General features: G+C 35.0%; 1 protein-coding gene across 13 annotated transcripts in view; it reads left to right on the top strand.

Annotated features, from left to right (window-relative positions):
- LOC136202951 (uncharacterized) overlaps window positions 1-19,025 on the top strand; it is a 34,330-nt gene extending 15,305 nt beyond the window's left edge. For 7 of the 13 annotated variants that reach the window (XR_010674677.1, XR_010674678.1, XR_010674676.1 and 4 more), the window contains 2 exons: window positions 2,533-2,611; window positions 3,640-8,376. The gene's annotated coding sequence lies outside the window, so the exon portion shown is untranslated. Of the gene's footprint in view, window positions 1-1,442; window positions 1,613-2,062; window positions 2,172-2,532; window positions 2,612-3,639; window positions 8,377-15,942; window positions 16,297-18,380 lie in introns of those variants that run through there. The other 6 variants (XM_065993966.1, XM_065993964.1, XM_065993965.1 and 3 more) reach the window with 6 other exon arrangements.
- Window positions 19,026-19,795: the final 770 nt, after the last annotated feature.

Here is a 19,795-nt window from a genome sequence, read left to right as displayed (position 1 = left end):
TGCTGTGTCTTGAATACGACCCTCAGAAACGACCAACAAAGAACCTAAGTTGTGAACGTTAAACCTACATTGGTGCTATTTTATAAGTAAAGCCTAAATTAATACTTATCCAAAAAGGCCTATTTTGATATCTTATCCGTATTCTTAAAGGGCTAATCACTTCAGCTGTCTTTTTTATGCATCTTAATTTTTCTGCTTTTAAAAAAATATAAAAAAACGGGTTTATGTTTTCTTTCCAAAAACCTCCACGGGCACATATCTTGAATTTGTGATGAAACCCCAGATACTGCCTTGGGAATTCGTTGTATTTTTCTTTTACTAAGGCTATGCTGCAAACCTTTAGGAACAGAGGGCGGAGCCAGCCCAGGTCTTGGGGCCGGAGCCCCCTGCCACCGGTTCTGCCATTGAGTATTGTTAGTTTTTCCCGTTTAGCCCTTTTAATATTGATTTATATTTAACTGATGTAGTATTATTTCAATAATTGAAGGAAATTTCACCAAAGTTGTGAAATTTGTTTTGAGTGCTTTACGATAACTTCGATAACTTCTAGGATAATTTCTCTTGATTTAGCAATTTGGTTCATCAGACTTAGCTTCTTTGACAATTTCTTTGGCTTTTTTAAAATGCAATAAAATGTCAAAAGGATTTGGTATATTCCTACAACCGGAGTCCGCTTCTCGACTTAAAAAGGGTTGATAGCATGCTAGGGGGATTCAAACATTTTGTGAAAAAGAAATTATGTCTTTTAAGTTGTACATTTCCAATATTATGCTCATAATCCTAATTTCTATCCTATGTCCTAGTTATCAAATCTTCAATTGGGGAATATAATGAGATCATGGTTTTCTCTTATAACGAACTGATTGATGCCATTGCCATTGGTAGATTTGGCAAGGAGATTCTCATCCGTCGATTTCAATTTGGAAACTTGTTTCGTCTAGAGATGGAAGGGAAAAAAAATATGTGAAATAGGTGTAATTCGGTGCGGTTTGGTTTTTTTTTTATATATTTTTTGTCAAACCGAACCGAATTCCGAAATACACTTAAAATTAAAATCGATGCTGAACCGAATTGTTAAAAATAGTGAACCAAATACGGATTAAACCGAACCGATGCACCCCCTAGTCCAAACTGTCTCTCTGTCTTTTCCCTTTTCGTACTGCTTCCGTGTTCTCATGGTTTTAAAACCGGACCAGACCGGCAAGTCGAACCGGTTCAACTGAGAACCGGCCAGGCATATGGTCCGGTTAGTCTATATAGGGGTCACTGCCAGTGACCCCATAAGAACCGGGTGAAATCGGCGACCCGGGACAAACCCGGTGACCCGGTTTTGATGAAAAAAAAAATTGAGGACCAATTAAGAATTTATCCCACTTTAATTTTGGCAGACCCAAACCAAACAAATACAAATCGCTTCATTTCGTTTCTTCTTCCTTCTCCAGAAAAAGCTACGGAACCCTAGAAATTGATTTTGGGTATTTTTCCTTCTCCACAAATCCCTTCATTTCGTTATTTCTTCTTCCTTCTCCTTCCCTGACCGGCGATTTCAGAACCGACCACCACAGCAAGGGCGGCGTCACTCCATCTGCTCGGCGTCACTCAGTCTTCCCTGGTAATTTCTTACTCGTAAATCCGGCAACCATTTGCTTTTCTTCTCTAAATTGATGGATTTCATCTAAGTCTTCTGTGTGTCCATTGTTAATACCAGTGTTTTATTATTATTATTATTATTATTATTGCTTCCAAAATTAGATTGTGAGGATAACAAATTTTCTGTCTATTATTTTCATTAGTATGTTAGTTTGAAAAGTATAGTTGTTTAAACTTTGTTTGTGTATATCCTTAACATTTCCTACTGATATAACCTCTGTTTGTGTATATCCTTCAATTAAATGCCTCAAATGTGTATATAATCTCTGTTTGTTTTGTGAATGTTTGCTTTTGTTTCTGCACATAACTCTTTAAATTGTTAATCTATATTTGTGATGTGGTGTATTGATGATGCCTCTCTTGTTAAAATTTTATTTTATATATTATTTATGATGTCATCCGGTTGAACCAGGTCAATCAGTTGAACCCATTGACCCCTGAACCCTTTGTCCCACCGGTTCGATGTTCGATCTGGTTTTTAAAACATTGCGTGTTCTGATAGTCTTCACGTAAGATTAAAGGTAAGAGGCTTTTGGCACCCACCTAAATGAAAAGGAGCATGGAGCTTCCCACCCAAATTATAGTTTCCAAGATTCAAAATTCAAAATCTGGCTTCCAAATATATATAAAGAATATTCAGAATCCACTTTCCTCCCTCTTTTGGCTTTCAACTTCAGCTCTTAGGTCTCTCTCTCTCAATTTTTCTGCACTTTAAATTAGACCTAGTTTATTTTTTCTATTTGCTTCTTGAGTTGAGGCTTTCGTTTCTGGCTAGCCTAATTTTGTATATCATTTCCAATTTCATTTTGCTATCTGTGCTGTAAAGTCTTTGCGGATCTTGTTTCCTGAGTTTTGTTTTGTCTTTCTCCGGTGATATTTTAGACGAAATATGGCCGGTAAAGGAGGAAGGGGCTTTTGGCAGGTAACCATTAAGAGGCCTACTTCTCGTTCTGGTATTCAGGTAACCATTAATATCTCTTCAATTGTTTCATATTTTATTATTTGTTTTATTGTTTGTGTTCTTTTTTTTGTGATTTTCTGTGTGAAAACATCGGAGGATGTGAATTGGGTTTCTTATTTTAGTGATTTTATTCAACTATTTTCCTATTTGAATTAGAAAAGACTCCTAAAAGTTATGATTTTGGTTTAGGTAAAAGGTATTACAAATCAGTAAACTATTGTGAGTTTTCTAAATGTCTAAAGTTATGATTTAAGAATGAAGACACTTGTGTTAAGACTTATTGTTTAGGAAGGTGAGAGTTGAAAGCCTTATTTGCATCTCAATTTGCTTGAGGGCCTGTTTGTTTCACGTGTTCCTCTGGTGCTGTTACTGATAGACTGATATTAGTTGATTTTTATGTAGAAAGGCGACTGTTTTGAATTTTGACCAAAAACTTTTTTTTCTACCTCAATGGACTTAAAAGGCAAAAAGCATTTCCGAAAATTGAAAACAAACGGAGACTAGTCATTGCCTTTTTGTGGCTAAGGCCATACAAGAATCTATTGCTTTATTTGCACCTTGCACATTTTCTGTCATTTTTAGGATGACCATAACACGATGAAATTTCACCAAAGTTACGAAATTTGTTCAAGTGCTTTTCAATAACTTCTAGGATAATTTCTCTTGATCTAACAATTTGGTTCATCAAACTTAGCTTCTTTGACAATTTCTTTGGCTGCTTTAAAATGCAATATAATGTAAAAAGGATTTGGTATATTCCTAACTTGAGTCCACTTCTCGACTTAAAAAGGGTTGATAGCATGCTAGGGGGATTCAACATTTTGTCAAAAAGAGAGTATGCCTTTTAAGTTGTTCGTTTCCAATCCTAATTTCTATCCAATGTCCTAGTTATTAAATCTTCAATTGCAGAAGATAATGATATCAGGGTTTTCTCTTATAAAGGAGAATCTCATCGGTCAATTTCGATTTGGAATTTTTTTTTTTGTGAATTCATATTTAATACACACATTACTTGCCTCATATTTCAGGATGAAATTTCTCTACTTCGACATCTTGTCTATTCAGTCATCCTAACTTGGTAAAGATGATTGGATCTTGTTTCGAAGAAGAAAAATTTAGTGTTGTTTATGATTTGGATCTACAAGACTCTACATAATCTTGCACCCAAAGGTACTGCTTTTCTTTTTTCTTTTTTAATTTATGGTTATGGTTTTTGTCCAGTCTGCCTTATTATTAGGGCTGTAAACGGGGCGGGTCGAGGCGGGGATTGCATTAACCATCCCCGACCATTGGTCTATCGGGGATTCCCCGTCCCCGCCCCGAATAACATATGGGGAAAATTTTGGCTACCATCCCCGCCCCGCGAGAAATCCCCATTCCCGCGGGGTGTCCCCATCCCCGTTTAACTTTTTAATTTCTTTACTTTTTTAAGGTTTCCAAGGTTTTGATTATCTAAGATTTCCATCCTCGCAGGGAATTCCTATCACCGGTGCATGCATTACTTATTAACTTTCAATTTTTTTTTTTATTTTATAATTTCTACTCCTAATTGCATAGGTTCCGTAAACCAACCTAGTTAAAGGTCTTACTTAATCTATCTTAATCTATGAAGCACCGATACTTCTCGGAGGTCACCGTACACGTATCTGATACTCCGAGTATGGGGATACAACAGGGATACAGCTGGGAAGTATCCCCATTTTTCTTTTTCATTTTTAATTAGGGGATACGCCGGGATACTTCGGGGATACATTAAGGATTTTTTTAGAAAAACTTTGAAAGTATAAGGATTACAAATTTAAAAAAAAACTTAAATTAACCCCACCCCCACTAACTCACTGTTTGAGAATATACGGGTACAAAAATAACCCACAGAAATTGATTTAGTCTTCCTTCTCAAACGAACCCTAATTGAAATCTCCTGGTTCTAATCGCATAACTTGCTCTCTTTCTCTTCTGTCCGACTTCGGCTTCTTCGACTTGGACTTGGAAATTGACTTCGACTCATTTCTGTTCGTGGTGTGTTCTGTCTTTCTCAATCTCTGTTTGCTGTCAGTTAATATTATAGATGTTATTTGTGGTTATATAATGACTATATGAATGTGATTTATATACTTATATATCTTTTAAATTTTTCATTATAATTGATATATATTATTAATAATTATATATGAAATTTGTCGTATCCCCGCCGTACCCGTATCTCGTATTTTTTAGAAATGTACCTTGTCGTACCCGTACGTGTACCCGTATCGGTGCTCCATAGATCTTAATTCATTTTTAGAATATATTCCGTTTGAAAGCAACCATGTTGCAACTAGGTTATAACTCAATCTTTTTATTTTTATTTTCGTTTATCTAAATTACCTATATATTTTTCTAGTTTTTTTATATTCAGGTATTTAGTTAGGGATCCCCGTTGCGGACATTCAGGGACTAGAATTTCCAACGATATTAAAAACCTTCTATATTTTATGTTTAATTCATATGAAATACAAAGTGAGCGGATGTTCTATAAGCTCGTGAAAAGCTAACAAACCAATTAAGACCCGACAAATAATAAAGCAACTCATTATCAGTGTTATGAAAACTAGACTTGTCGACAGGCTTGGGTTTATTTGGACTCGGCTTGGACAATTAAAATTGATCTTTAGTTCAGTAGCAAAAGTCGATGAACACAACATCATTGAGAGAAAAAGATGTGAAGCGGCAATAAACTGAGACCGATCAAATCTTGTTGAAGGTGGTGGAATCATCTTCCCGAGAGATCTGCTCTTCATTTTTAAGGTTTCTTTCTCTTCATTTTTAAGGTTTCTTTGACTTATTTCTCACCGTATCTACATGATTTTTCAATTTTTTCTTCACTTGCTCTGTTGTTTGTTTTGTTACTGGATTTCTTCTCTTTTGGATTTGTGAGTTCCTCTCTGATCTTTGTCATTTGAGGATTTACTAACAAAATAACATTCATCCTTATCAATTGACTATACGTCTGCAAAACCAGTTTCATTAAGAAAAATATCATTACAATCCTATGAATCATGAAATCAGTATAACTATAAGACTTTGTTCTCATTTATCATTTCTTTTTCTTGTTCCTATTTCCACTTGAATCTCTTTTTTCTTTTTGTTTGATGATTGACTTTTCCCTCTTTAACCTTTTCCAACTCCTCGATAACATCCGTCATTGTTGCTGGACGAGCTCTAGGATTTTCATTTATACACTTCATTGCTAGTTTTGTTATGTTACTAGCCTCACCATCACTTCATCCCTCTTTTTTTTGGACTACATGTTCTTGTCTTCGTCGTTCGACTTTTGCTCTTACCATAATGTTGTAGTTATCTCGACTTGATTTTGTCATTTTCTTCTAGCCGTGTCCTTCCCCGAACCTATTATTTCATAGTCTCCTGCTCTCATAATAAGTTGTAGCACAACTATTCCAAAACTATATATATATCTATCTACCTTGTATTTATCATCCCATGCTCTCATAATAAGCGGTAACATAACTATTCCAAAACTATATTCACAAATAAGTGATGCCCTAAAGGATCCCTTGTCCCACCTTACGAAAGTCTTAAAAAGATAATGCAATACGGGATTGAAAAAAGAAAGGTGCTTTCTTTCGCCCGGGCCGAGCATTAGTTTGCTTTTAGAAAATAAAACTCCGTAACTAAATTTAATTAGATGAATGTCGCTTTGCGATATTGATTCTGCTAGTACTAGACTGAGGATTACAGAAGCCACTAGGAAGGGCCACCAATTACTGAAGCCGATAAAGCTTACCACGGTTAAGGAGACGGCTCGAGGAAAAGGGCAAAATCAAGTTGAGACGGCTCGAGGAAAAGGGCAAAATCAAGTTGAGACAACGATAATATTGTGGTAAGAGCAAAAGGCGAACGACGAAGACAATGACATGCAGTCCCAAAAAAATGAAAGAGGGATGCAGTGATGGTGATACTAGTAACATAACGAAACTAGTAATGAAGAGTATAAATGAAAATCTTGGAGCTCGTCCAGCAACAATGGCGGATGTTATCGAGGAGTTGGAAAAGGTTAAAGAGGGAAGAGTCAATCATCGAACAAAAAGAAAAAAGAGATTCAAGTGGAAATAGGAAGAAGAAAAAAAATGATAAATGAGAACAGAGTTTTATAGTTGTACCGACTTCATGATTCATAGGCTTGTAATGCTATTTTTCTTAATGAAACTGGTTTTGCAGACATATATTCAATTGATAAGAATGGATGCTATTTTGTTAGTAAATCCTCAAATGGCAAAGATTGTAAAGGAACTCACAAATCGAAAACAAATTAAACAACACCTAATGACAAAACAAACAACAGAGAAAGTGAAGAAACAATTGAAAAGCCATGTAGATACGGTGAGAAATAAGTCAAATAAACCTGAAAATTGAAGAGCATATCTCTTAGGAAGATGATTCCACCACCTTCAACAAGATCGGTCTTAGTTTATTGTCGCTTCACATCTTTTTCTCTCAATGATGATCTGTTCATTTAGGATAATTTGAAAGACTTAGATCTTGATCGACTTTTGCTATTAGTTTTTCAGGGAAAATAATTGGCCCGGAGAGGATGAAAGTTATTCAAATGTTACTTTTGAGGTCGACAAGCATTTGCATTATATAAATTGTTACAGATGTAACAAATTAAATGTTCAAACCCAAATGCATCCGAGTTCTCCATTTTCACTATAAAACCAAGGGGAACTTAACCTTTGAGTTGTAGAACTGCTTAGTGCTTTCCCTCATACCCCTTTTGCATACTCTTCAGTCTATCTCCTGACAGTGGAATCATAATCTCCCCTGTTGTTGAGGTATTGCTCAGCAACTTCTTGCGCAAGAAATGACACCTCAATAAAGGGTTGTATTAGCACTGCATGTATATGACACATCAACTACAAAATGCATAGATTAAAGATCTCAAACATGATTAAATGTGTAACAAAGAATTAGATAAATTGTGGCAAATCTAACCGTGGTAGTGGGATAGGAGCAAGAAAGGAGCTGGGGAAGAGAAATCATCCCCTGATGAGCCACATTAAGATGATAAATCCTAATCCTTAAGTAAAACTGATATTAGGAAGATAATTTGATTAGTATATATATATATATATATATATATATATATATATATATACACACAAAATATCATGTAGGGTCATATATCTTAATGAGATAAGTTGTTATCACTATTGGAGGTATGGTTGGGAACTCCAAAAGCAGATTCGGAGATGAAATACACCCCCTTCATAGGGGTGTAATTGGGGTTTCTGATCTTGACTCCCCATTGTAATATGTTTTCATCCAGATGACCTGTTAGCATCAAAGATCAAAGAATCATTAGAGGAAGAAAGATGAAATCAAGAAGAAAGAAGAAAATATGGATTGACAGTAATACATTCGATGGCGATAAGCCACCCTGGGTTCCCTTGGTACAATATGTAAAGATCCAATAAGACCAGTCTCTGAACACGTCCAATGGTAGCCATTACAGTGCAAGTTTTCTAGGTCTGCATGTATAAAATGTGGTAGAACTTAACGAGTGAAAAGCTTCATATTTATACTGGGCTGAGGGTGACTAAGTGAAAGGTCGTGGAAGGGGAAAGGGTACTGCGTTTAGGGTTTTGTGAAATGATGTTATGTATTAGTGACATCTTTTTTGTTTTGCGGATATTAAGATTTGGGGATTACTTGCAATAATGACTTTAAGATATGCAGATATATCAAGATCGATTTTGTTCATTTGATATGCATTGCTTTTATTTTTTATATTACATTCAGAGATTTATTTGTACAGATATAAATATATTATAAGCATTGTTTTCTAATTAATTTAAAACCATTGATATATAAAATTTCATGTTCATTTAAGTATGTCTCATTATTCAGGTAAAAATGAGAAATTCATTCGAAGAAGAAAGCAAAAAGTCATATTTAATTAAAAAATGTCATTTAAACAAGAATAGAAAGACACAAAAATAAATGAATTTATCATCTGAAAATAAATCCATTGACGTAATTGATTAAGACATATGTCATCCGAAACAAGTTAAAACGACAAATTATTATACAAACTATAATCACAAATATCAATATGTCAATTTTTTATATATCTCATTGTCGTTCTTAATTATTAGGATGTCATGCAATGACCCTGTAGGCGACGATAATAATAAATAAGCTGTCATTATAATACGCGTAATATGACAGCTTACTAATAGGCTTATGTTATATGACGTGCTTTCACATGACAGAATCCAACTGTCATCTGAAGGTCCATCAAGGTCCATCAGATGGCATCGAGTCCCATGATAATTTTATTTCTTACGGGACGATGGTTTTGAACCGTCGGCTGAAGAGCTTTTTGGCGTAGTGATAGAATGGACCAACACACTTGTTCTAGAAATCAAATATTACCACATCACAAAAAAGCGGAAAAACATGTTGCAAGCACACTATTAACAAAGAAGTTTGATTAGGATGATATAGTATATCGATCAAAGGACATTATTTGTAATTTCGAGAAAGATCAACAATTAACCTCTCTTACATGCAAGTTTGGAGAGCAAGAAATTAGGCATTATAAGCTCAATGTTGTACACTGAAAGAGTCATACATGTTATTATCGGACTACTGTGAGACATTGAAGAGTACTAATCTAGGTATAATTACCCATATTGAAACTGATGATGATGATCGCTTTAAGTACTTTTTCATTTCTATGGGTCCTTCACTTAGAGTTTTTAAAGAATATATTTGATCTGTTATATGTGCTAACAAAGCTTTTTTAAAAGGTAAATTTCTTGATACATTGTACATTTTGATTTGCAAAGATGGTAATAATCAAATTTATCTCATTGTTTTTGGGATTGGACCAAATGAAATAATGAAGCATGGATATGGCTTATGACCAAACTAGAAGAATGCATTTGTGATGTTGAATTTTTTTTCATAATTATGCAGTGAATTTGGTGTTTCCTAATGTGATACTGAATTATGTTAACATCTGAAAATGAATGTGAAGAATAAATATCTGTCTATATAGTAAAACAATATTGGCAAGATGCTAAAGCTTATCACATCTTTGACTATAACTTGTTTGTGCATCAATCTTCAACTGTTATAACTCTTATCTTACCTTAGTTGATGACTTGCTTATTTATGGCAATAGTTTAACTGCCATTGATCATCTTAAATTTATGCTTGCTCAAGCTTTCCACATGAAAGATATGGATCCCTTATATATGTCCTTGGTCTAGAGGTTAATATATCTAATTCAACCTTTTTTCTAGTTCAACACAAATACACCAAAGGTATCATTGTAGAGTAATTTATGATCCATTCTAAACCTTTGTCCTCACCCATGGATAGTCATCTCAAACTTACTATGGACAAAGAAGATCCACTACTTGATCCCTAATTTTATCAATGCCTTGTTGGCAAATTCATCTATCTTGCTATTACTATATCCAACATTTGCTTCATTGTGCAAAATCCCACTAGCATACTACAAAAAGTCTTTTGCTTTATCTTGTAGGCACAATCAATCAAGGCATTTTATTGGCCTTTATCTTGTAGGTTTCATATATTTTTTAGTAATTCTCCAATTTCATGTAATGCGAAATAGCATGTGGTAGCTCATTCATCTATTGAGACAGAGCATAGATGAATGGCTCTCACAACTTGTGAAGTTTCTTGACTGTCTAATCTTCTCAAACATCTTGGTCTGCAATTTTTGCCTCCAACAATCTTAAATGTGATAATCAGGCAGCTTTAGTTATAGCTTTCAATCATGTTCTACATGAACGAAGGAAACATATTGAAGTTGATTGTTATTTTGTCTGTGATCAAATCAAGTCCGATCTTATTCAAACTGAGTATGTTCCATCTCAATCACATGTTGCATACAATTTTACCAAAATTTTGCTAGTCAATCAATACGAATATCATGTTAGCAAGTTGAGAGCATCCTCTTCGGTTCTCTCATCAGCTTGAGGGAAAGTATTAAAGGATATATTTGTTGGGCTTATGGAGACTAATATATATAGGCCCAACTGAAGCGATGAGCCCAACTGTAGCGATCCAACTGGTATAAATGTAACCTCTTTCTCTGTAATCCGAATCTCATTCATTATAGTAAATATCCTGGCTTGGTAGTGCCCCCAGACGTAGTCATTCATATTGAGTGGCGAACTGGGTAAACAATTCTTGTGTGTTTGCTTATTTTCGTTTATCGTAATTTCAATTATTCCTAACAACTGGTATCAGAGCGAGGGTAATTACGATGGGAGATGGAAAAACCCCTGTGGAGAAATTCGATGGTTTGGATTTCGGTTTCTGGAAGATGCAGATCGAGGATTACCTGTACGGTAAAGATCTGTACCAGCCTCTGGGTGAGCAGCCGGAGGATATGTATGATGAAGAGTGGAAGCTATTGGACAGAAAAGCGATGAGCGTTATTCGCCTGTCGCTGTCCAGAAACGTGGCGCATCACACGGTGAAGGCAAAGACCATGAAGGAGATGTTGGAGATCTTGAGTTCGTTGTACGAGAAGCCTTCCATGGCAAACAAAGTTCATCTGAATTCGGCGACTGTTTAATCTGCAGATGACGGAGAATATAGCAGTGGCGACGCACCTGAATGATTTTAATATGACAATCACTCAATTAAGTTCTGTAGATATTGATTTCGACGAAGAGGTATTAGCCTTAATTCTGTTATCTTCTTTACCAGAGAGTTGGAGCGGCACGGTTACTGCCCTAAGTGCTTCAGCAGGGAAAGAAAAACTTAGGTTTGATGATGTCAGAGACTTGATTATAAGCGAGGAGATTCGCAGGAAAGAGTCAGGTTCCACATCAGGATCAGCCTTGAATGTAGAGAATCGGGGTAGGTCAGATCGCAGGTCAAAGCAGAATCGTGGCAGGTCTAAGTCCAAAGGGAGAGGGAAACCTGTGAAGGACAAGAGTCACATCAAGTGCTGGAATTGTAATGAGAATGGTCATTACAAGAGTGAATGTAAGGCACCACAGAAGGAAAAGTCAGTGAATTCAACCAGCGAGGATTTTGGTGATGCGTTGATTCTGAGTAAGTCAACTGCAGAAACAGCAGCAGAAGCCCTGGTATTGAGTGTAAGAAGTCCTCTGGAGTCTTGGGTATTAGACTCAGGAGCTTCGTTTCATTCATGTAGTAGTGCAGATTTGATGGAAAACTATACCCCTGGGAAATTCGGAAAGGTTTATCTTGCTGATGATGAGCCTTTGGAGATTGTAGGGAAGGGAGATGTTTCGATCAAATCCCCGAATGGATCTGTGATAAAACTGTCTGGAGTAAAGCATGTTCCCGGCCTAAAGAGAAATCTGTTGTCAATCGGGCAAATGGATGATGAAGGTTATTGTGTAATCTTTGCAGGTGGTGCTTGGAAAATGACCAAAGGAGCCATGGTGGTTGCCCGTGGTGAGAAGGTTGGATCGTTGTATTTAACAGACAACGTTTTCAATAGCATTGATGTCGTGAGGGAGAATGTCAATGCAGATTTGTGGCACTGTCGTCTTGGTCACATGAGTGAAAAGGGGATGAAAGTGCTGTATTCAAAGGGTCTGTTGCCGGGTCTGAAATCTGCTGATCTTGGGCTGTGTGAGGATTGCATCTTTGGGAAGCAGAAAAGGGTCAGTTTCTCTAAGGGTGGCAGAACTTTGAAGAAAGAGAAGTTGGAGTTAGTTCACAACGATCTATGGGGTCCTGCACCTGTGAAATCTCTTGGTGGAGCTTTGTATTACATGACCCTCATTGACGACTCCACCAGGAAAGTGTGGATCTATTTTCTGAGAAAGAAATCTGATGCTTTTGATTCCTTTCGAAAATGGAAGGCCCTGGTTGAGAATGAGACAGGTTTGAAGGTAAAGTGCTTGAGGTCTGACAATGGTGGAGAGTATGAGCTTAGAGAATTCAAGGAATTCTGTGCTGAGAATGGAATTCGCATGGAGAAGACTCTGAAAGGAACTCCTCAGGAGAACGGAGTTGCAGAACGAATGAATAGAACTCTGTGTGAGCGTGCTAGAAGCATGCGGCTGAAGTGCGGACTTCCGAAGACGTTCTGGGCAGAAGCAGTTAACACTGCAGCATTCTTGATCAACAGAGGGCCATCGAGTCCCTTGGAGAGTGGCATTCTTGAAGAGGCTTGGAGTGGCAAACAGGTAAATCTATCCTTCCTACGAGTATTTGGATGTGATTCATATGTTCATATTGCTCCTCTTGAGAGAAGTAAGTTAGATGCAAAGTCTATTAAGTGCACGTTTATTGGATACGGTGGTGATGATTTCGGATATCGGTTCTGGGACAGTCAGAACAGGAAGATTATTCGCAGTCGGGATGTTGTTTTCAACGAGCAGATAATGTACAAGGATAGTCTGGGCGCATCTGATACTGGTGATGCAGGACCAGAGGTCGTGGAACTAGACATCACGAATTCTGGTGGGAGCAAGGAGGTAGTTGTGGAGGAGACAGTTGTGGAGGAGGTAGAAGAACCCCAAACTCCACCGGTTACACTGCGCAGATCCACTAGAGAGCGTAGAGCACCTGACAGGTACACACCTACAAGCAACTATATGCTGTTGACAGATAGTAGTGAACCAGAAAGCTACTTGGAAGCATCTCGTGGAGAGGATGCGAGCAAGTGGAGGCTTGCAATAGATGATGAGATGGATTCCTTGATGACCAATGGCACCTGGGAACTTGTTGAGCTTCCAAAGGGTAAGAAGGCTCTACAAAACAGGTGGATTTTCAGAATCAAAGAAGAGGCTGATGGTAGCAAACGCTACAAGGCAAGGCTGGTCGTGAAAGGATTTCAACAGAGGTATGGCATAGATTATACTGACGTTTTTACTCCAGTGGTGAAGCTGACTACTATTCGTTTAGTGTTGAGTATGGTTGCTGCAGAAGATTTGGAACTGCAGCAAATGGATGTAAAAACGACATTTCTTCATGGGGACTTAGATGAAGACATCTATATGAAGCAACCTCAGGGCTATGAGTCTGATAACGCTGAGCTTGTGTGCAAGTTGAATAAGAGCTTGTATGGTCTGAAACAAGCTCCAAGGCAGTGGTACAAGAAATTTGACGGATTCATGCACGAAATTGAGTTCGTGAGGAGTGAAGCTGATCATTGTTGTTACTTCAGGAAATTGAATGAAGGCTATATAATTTTACTGTTATATGTTGATGATATGCTGATTGCAGGGTCGAGTGCTCGAGAAGTGATAAAACTGAAGAAGCAGTTATCTGAGCGGTTTGCTATGAAAGATCTCGGAGAAGCTAAGCAGATTCTGGGCATGAGGATTGAAAGAGATAGGAAGGCTGGAAAGTTGTATCTCTCACAAGCTGAGTATATCAAGAAGGTATTGATTAGATTCGGCATGCAAGATGCCAAACCAGCTACGGTTCCTTTGGGTAGCCATTTCAAGCTATCTAAACATGACTCACCCAAGAGCAGAGAAGAGCGAGTCCAGATGGAGAGAACTCTGTATGCCTCAGCAATTGGCAGCTTGATGTATGCAATGGTGTGCACAAGGCCGGATATTGCACATGATGTGGGAGTTGTTAGTCGTTTCATGGGAGACCCTAGTAAGAAGCATTGGGAAGCAGTAAAGTGGATTTTGAGATACCTGAAGGGAACCACTGAACAGGCCCTATGTTTTGAGGGCAAGAAAGTTATGTTGACAGGATATGTGGATGCAGATTTGGCATCTAGTGACCTTGACAAGAGAAGAAGTACAACCAGATATGTCTTCACATTGGGTGGTACTGCTGTCTCTTGGGCTTCAAAGCTGCAGAAGGTGGTGGCTTTGTCTACTGCAGAAGCTGAGTACGTTGCAGTGACTGAGGCTAGTAAGGAGATGGTATGGTTGCAGAATTTCTTGCGTGAGTTGGGAAAGGAGCAGAAGGATCCTATTCTGTAAAGCGACAGTCAGAGTGCCATTCATTTGGCAAAGAATCCCGCCTTTCACTCAAGAACAAAGCACATAGAGTTGAAGTATCACTACATACGACATCTCTTGGACAGGAAGATATTACAGTTGATGAAGATTCCAGGCACAGAGAATCCTGCAGACATGTTGACTAAGGTTGTAACCTTAGAGAAGCTGAAGCTATGTATGGCTTCAGCTGGCCTTGGTAATTAAGTTAAAGGCATGGCACTACCATCAGAGGACGGATTTAGTCTCCAGGTGGGAGATTGTTGGGCTTATGGAGACTAATATATATAGGCCCAACTGAAGCGATGTGCCCAACTGCAGCGATCCAACTGGTATAAATGTAACCTATTTCTCTGTAATCCGAATCTCATTCATTATAGTAAATATCCTGGCTTGGTAGTGCCCTCAGACGTAGTCATTCATATTGAGTGGCGAACTGGGTAAACAATTCTTGTGTGTTTGCTTATTTTCGTTTATCGTAATTTCAATTATTCCTAACAATATTAGTAAACAAATGTTATGTTTTTGGTATTTTAGTATTTACACTTTTACAGGCTGTAAGTTAGTTATTTTCTCTTTTTGAGAGTTTGGATTATAACTAATTTTTGGCCTTAAAGGCATGTAACATATATGTTTCTCAGCAATAAAGAACGAGAGCTTTTACCTAAGGAGCATAGCTCAGTTGGTATACATCTAAAGTCAGAGGTGTGAGGTTACGGGTTCGAACTCATCCTCTTAAAAAATATCACAAACAAATGAGAGCTTTTTGCCCACTTCTTAGTTCATCTTCTTGACATTCTTTGTTGATGCAGCAGAATTATTCGGTTGAATGCTAGAAAGTTATGTTTCTATAAACATGTTGATTCTACTAATATAAGAGATATATGAATAACAAGAACACGTTAAAGAACATTGATCCGGTGAATGAATACCCATTATCGAACCTTTAAAATTCAATACAACTTTGGAAAAACGAAATCAATTTCTTATTCAATCAAAAACTCCTTACAATGAAAATAATCATTTAAATAAGCAAAAACTTAAAACCCTAAAAAATAATAGATTACAATTAATATTAAATTAATTACCACCCTAAAAAATAGCAAATTATAATTAATTCAAAAACTTATAAATTGTAATTAATATTAAATTAATTGTGATCAATTCTAAATTAGAACTAAAATGAAGAATGCAATGAATTTGAAGAATTTAACTGAAACGTCATTAAATCAATTTCTTTATTACGATAACAAAACGTACAAGTTTTACTTTGTTTTATATAGTATATATAAGAATCCCTCCTACTAATCTTAACAAAAACAAAATTTCGCCATTGAGTTGCAGAGAAGAAGAGAAGAAAAGAGAATCAATATTTTTAATTTGAGGTAAAGTCCTTTATCAATAATACTGTATATATTTAAATTTGCATAGAAGAATGGCTTAATCAATTATTTATGATATGACCTTTTTAAAATTAAAGGCCATTACTTTATCATTGTTTTAGTGAAAGTTCAACTTTTCTTATATATTATATTTTCTTCTAAATGCATCGTTTACAATTTTCCCAATGTTTAAGAAAAACAATTTTTTATTTGCCAAATGTTATTTTTAGCTTTCTCAGCTTTAGTAGCATTTAAGAGAAGCAATTTTACATTTACTAAATTCGGTTTTTAGGGTTTGGAAAACCAATGTCAAACTGGCTCTAAGTGGATATATATCTCTCCATGAACATTTTCATTTTGATGAATTGAACTTTTTATTTTTTATTTTGATATATTAAGTCTCTATTTTTTTTTTAAATATTTTTTGTTATATTAAACTCTTGATGACCATATATTCGGTTTTAAATATAAAATTCAGATACTAAATGTTATTTATTTCATTTGCATTTGAAATTTTATATTTTTTACCATCCAATTTCTTGTATCTTTTAACCGTTAAATCATTTATACATATACATATATGCGTGAGATCTGCTTACAAATAAATTTAAAAAATATAATTTCATACTATGATGAATTGAGTAAGGATATTTTAATTGAATTAAATATTCATAAAGGTTTGATATATTGAGATAAAATATAGGGAAAATAACACAGAAATTCATGTTTTAAAAACTATTTACAACTATGTCAAGTCATAATTTTGGATTATATCAATCTAGTTAAAATCAGTACTTTTAATATATTTAAGGATTAGAATTTATGAATTAGAAGTCTAGAATATATTTTATAGGATTTATTATTTATGAATTGGAATCTAGAATTTTTAAATTATGATGTAAAATCATAATATATAAAGAATAATGACGTATTAAGAATTAAATTTGGTGATATGACTTAATTGTAATTTTGTACTTAATTATGATATTCATGTAATTGACCCTAAAATATAAGGAACTCAATCCATCAAAGTCAGAATGATTAGAGACTTGAAATGTTTTTCTTAGAAAAAATGATACAGAGAAATGGTTATGATTGAATGTGATTTTTAGTTTTTTTTTTATGATTGGGAATGGACCATATGCAAGTTTTTGATGAAACCCAGATGTCATTATAACCAAGTTCTTTCATATACTCAGTTTCCGAGAAAATTACACGTTTTTCTTAATTTCACGAATATAAAATTTCATGTTCCTTTGTAATTTACTAATTTGTTGTCCTTTTATCACCTATCAAAATAGTTAGGTAAGGGTGTCTTAAACGTCAACAAGTAACTGTTGGAATTAACTTGTAATTATTAGAGTTACTTAAGTTACTTTCTTAAATTGGTATTTAAGAGTTATTAAGTTACTTTAATTATGAGAAGTTAAATTACGTTCTTAATTAGTCTTTAAGAGTTATTAAATTTTATTTATTAGGTTTTTAATAGTTATAATTTTCGTGTAGTATAAATAGTTATATTGTATAAGCTAAAAATTAAGAACAAGAATTGCAAAAGAAATAAAACAAAAAAAAGTTTCCATTCCGTCAGCATTCTATCAGAACGAGGGTATTTTCTTTTAATTCCAAGAATAACTAACGGTAAAAGGTTATTTAATTACAATTGAGTTGCTAGTTAAGTTTTAGGGATAAGGTACAAAAATACTAACGTTTACAGCTAGGAGCAAGTTTATCTCTAACATCTAAAACGGTGTAATTTTACTCATGACATTGGCAGTCAAAAGCAATTTTACCCCTAACGTTGACAAATCGGGTAAATTTCAGATATTATTGTAAAACACAGATATTTTGTTCTTTATTCTGCACAAATTACATATCAGTTCGTTTAAAGAAAAATATTTCATATTTTCTGTGGTTTAATAAAAGAATTGGAGATTAATATTTATTAATTTGATGAAATATTTTGAATTTTTTTATCCAGCTCATAAAATAGATAGTATATTTTTTAAATTTTTTTAATTTCTTTTCCACGTCTAATCATATGTTTATGATCTGTCGCTAATGAGTGATAAAATGACTCACCTCACATGTGAAATATAGATGACAAGATTCATGACCGAGAAAACAGTTTAATGAATTATTTCTAAAATTGACCCAACTTGACAACGTTAGGGATAAAATTGCTCTTGGCTGCCAGTGTTAGGGATAAAATTGCAATATTTTAGACGTTAAGAATAATATTGCTCCTGACTATAAAAGTTAGGGGGTACTTTTGCACATTATCACTAAGTTTTTACAATCATTCCTTTTTAGAAATTTTACAAGTTGTACATTATTTTACTGTAATAGTTTCAGTTAGTTTGCCTAATTCTGATCCATATTTTTCTTTTATTCATGTAGATTTAAGCAGGATTTTTATTAGATATTTTGGTGTTTCGAAAATGAATATTTTGTTCATTTTCGTTGCAACTCTCTTCTTTGGAGTTTTGCCTCGTTCGCTTTCGAGGTTTCCAAGTCGGCGTTTTCCGGTATCGATGTTTCATCAGAAAGTGCACTTTCTCCTCTTGCACTTCCACTTCAACCTCCAATTCCTCAACCATCCCGAAAACTGAATAAACTAAGTGAATCTACGATGCTTGGGATTGTACTAACCGGCTGCATTCTCGGATTTGCAGCTATTGCTCTTATGACGTTACAAATAGGTATGAACTGTGCAGTAAGGACACCTGAGCAGAGACCGAAAATGTCCGATGTAGCGAAAAAGGTTGAGGAAGTTCGGCGAGGGAATACCGAAAACTTACCATCCTCTGAAACAACCCCAACACCATCGGCTGAAGATATAGCCTCTTATATTATGCTCCACGTCAATAGTGAGATTCAATCATTGGGCCACAAGTTCCAGTTTCGTCTTTAATTCATATATATTTTAACTGAAATTAAATTTAGAATTTATTTTTAAGTCGCGTGACAAATTATTGTACTAAAATTAGCTTAGCGAACTCACAACTTAACCAAGATTAAGTCAAAAGACAGATTGGACAATTCTGTAATGTATTATTTAGTAAGGTAGGAGAAGATCTAAGCGTGTTTTAATTCTAATATATGCGGCAGAATTTAATTGGGAAAATACTACCTAAAAAGTATCTAATCAACCTAGACGAGTGAATGCAATTGCAACATAAAAAACAAGCGAACTATGAAAGAAAACCGAATAAAAAAAAAAAACTTTGAAAGAACTTAAACAAATTTAGTGTTTCTTTGAATCCTTTTTTTTTTGTATGAGTATTGAGTTAACTACTGTCAACTACTTAGTAATGGCTTCACGCCACTTTCCAAACAAATATATATAAAAAACTTGAATTTATTATTTTATAAAAATAAATATATAATATAAATTATACTAATGTTGATTGAATTTTGATTAAAATTTAAATTTGATTTTATTTTGGAACGGTAAGGTTAAATTTGCACAATTTCATACGTTAAGGCTAAATTTGCATTTCGCTTGAAATGTTAAGGTTAAATATTTAATGCATTACTAACAAAAAAAATATTTAGTGCATTAATAACACAGTAAAATATTTTAGACAATTTCAAAAAAGATTGTGATTAATTTATACGTAGAAGGTTTAGTTTTTTTGAAACTTACTAAAATATTTTACTGTGTTATTAATATAGTTACAAAAAAATGTATGAAACTGCTTCAATTTATCGAAGAACTGGTTTAGAAGGTCTGATGTAACTAAATAACAGTCCAACAAGTCTTTTCAAATTTTCGGTAGCGCGTAGTTAAAATTGATCTTGCTTGGAAAAGT

The sequence above is a fragment of the Euphorbia lathyris genome, chromosome 8 (assembly GCF_963576675.1).
Source record: "Euphorbia lathyris chromosome 8, ddEupLath1.1, whole genome shotgun sequence".
In the NCBI taxonomy this organism is placed as follows: Eukaryota; Viridiplantae; Streptophyta; class Magnoliopsida; order Malpighiales; family Euphorbiaceae; genus Euphorbia; species Euphorbia lathyris.
Note: the sequence above shows the minus strand (reverse complement) of the source record. Positions and strands in the feature narration are given on the sequence as shown.